Source organism: Triturus cristatus, chromosome 2_1 (assembly GCF_964204655.1).
Source record: "Triturus cristatus chromosome 2_1, aTriCri1.1, whole genome shotgun sequence".
Taxonomy (NCBI): Eukaryota; Metazoa; Chordata; class Amphibia; order Caudata; family Salamandridae; genus Triturus; species Triturus cristatus.
This window is the reverse complement of record NC_140581.1, coordinates 990,602,226-990,604,295: the sequence shown is the minus strand read 5'-3', so window position 1 is coordinate 990,604,295 and position 2,070 is coordinate 990,602,226.

Sequence of the window (2,070 nt, the reverse complement as noted above, 5' to 3'; positions counted from 1 at the left end):
GCACAGTACCCAAGTGGGAAGTGAGAGAACAGAAAAGGGGACTAGCCATCTGGTCTACATCAGCACTAGACTAGGCCATGGGGCCGGAAAGCAACAAAAGGACTCAATGGGAAACTTGGGAGAGTAAGCACATCACATAAGCACTTCCTGAGGAGAGACAACCCGAACGGAAAAATCATAACATGCAAAATTAAAATACTTTTGAGGCACCCAATAGAGTGGATCAGCTAAGTCAATCAGCCATCAGGAACAACCTTTTGTTCTCAGCAAGTACAAGCTTTAGAAAAGTAGGCCCAGAGAGGCGCTCCATACAAGTTCTAAGGCCAAACTGGTTTTATGCCATCAGTCCCCTGTTCCCAGCACCAACCAGGAACAAACCAATTAAACAAGCATTTGCAAAGCAATAGGTCTCGCATTTACGCGAGTTTGAGCTATTGACATTGCAAATGACAATGCATTTATCTGTTTTTAAAACTTAAATAAAAGGCAGTCATTTGCAATGTCAATAGCTCAAACTCGCGTAAATGCGAGACCTATTGCATTACACTCTCAGAATCCGGACGTAAACGATAAATGTAGCGCAACCGAACTTTTACGTTAGAGGAATTAAAGCTGAGTAAGTCAAAAGGACTACATGTGCATTTCACGCTGTCTTGACGTGAGTGTGTGTATGATGCGGTTCGGTTTAAAGTGAGGTGAGAGAAGAATGTGCATTTGTTAGAGAACCAGTCCTGTAAATGAAATTCTTCATGCATGCATGTTCCAACTGAAAAATTACATGTATGCACCGGAATTTCATGCACGCTTTCAAGTCTGCGGGCCCAAAAGCAGATCATACGCCGTCCTGTGTGTGGTCTCCCATACTCACTGTCTGAGCGAGTAGTTAGACGTGTTTCTGATGATTTTGTGTGTTTCACTCAAATAGTGTGCATTTATGTGGGCAGTGCAAGGGTGCACAGTTGATATGCAAAGCGCAATCACATTCCAAAACAGATAATTCTTCGGCTGGTGTAATATTCACTGTATGTGCGCAGCGCAGCAGCTGTTCTACGGCTGTTAACAAAGGATGGCGTTCGGTCCGTGCCCTTCCAAGTTGATAAACTGTGCTCTTCAGGGCTGCCCGTGAGAGTGAACCAAGGACCCAGGTCTGCTGAAGGTTTTTCTATCGTGCGAACTGCGAGCATGGAAAGACCAGAAGCGAGCAGGGGAAGAGAGATGGTATTAGAATGGGGCTCCTTGTCGGAAGAGCACACACTTATAACTGCCAGTGGCTCTGGCTACAGTGAAGTGGGCATCACACAGGGGAGCAGCCTTTGGCAGTGGTGTCCTGTTACAGGGCATGGCTGAGCTAAGGTGGGGGATGGCATGCGAAGACGCCTGGGTAGCCCACCGCTGTCGGCAGTATGTCTTGTCAGCACTGTGAGTATTCATCTGATCTGATATGAATGCATACCCAGGTCCTCTCCCTATGGGGTTGTGGTACATGCAAAGACGAAAGAGACGCGATGGTTCAAAATTGTAGTGGAGGGCACACAGCAGAGTAAGCCAACTACAGTGTCACTTTAATCTCGCTAACCGCGGGCTTTGAAGCGGCAAGGGGTGGGGGAGCGCATTCCAGGCGGGGGAGCGGACCCTTTGAAGTAGGTGCACGCGCCAGTGGGCTGAAGCGCTTCCCAAAAGTGGACTGCATGGCAGCACGATGCACGTGATTGTGCGCGTGCTCGCCATGCAATCCACTTTTGGGAGCCCCTTACTAGAGTCTCGCATAGCGATTGCTACGCAATAGCTAGGCAAGACCTAAAAAGGGAGTCTACTGCCTCATCTGCATCGCTGACCAATCAAATTTTTTGCCCTGCATATAGCTCCCGAGACCAATGGGACATTTTAAACAGGTAAAATATTCTCAAAATCTGCTCTGTCTTCCCTGGTCTTGACAAAATAAACAGTGAGGACATGAACTATGAAGCATTTATGCCACCAGGACCAGGGGAGAAAGTGGAATCTACTAAAATACGCTTCCATGATGGAAAAACCAAGGGTCTTGTCATAGTGGCCTGCTGGAAGAGTGGG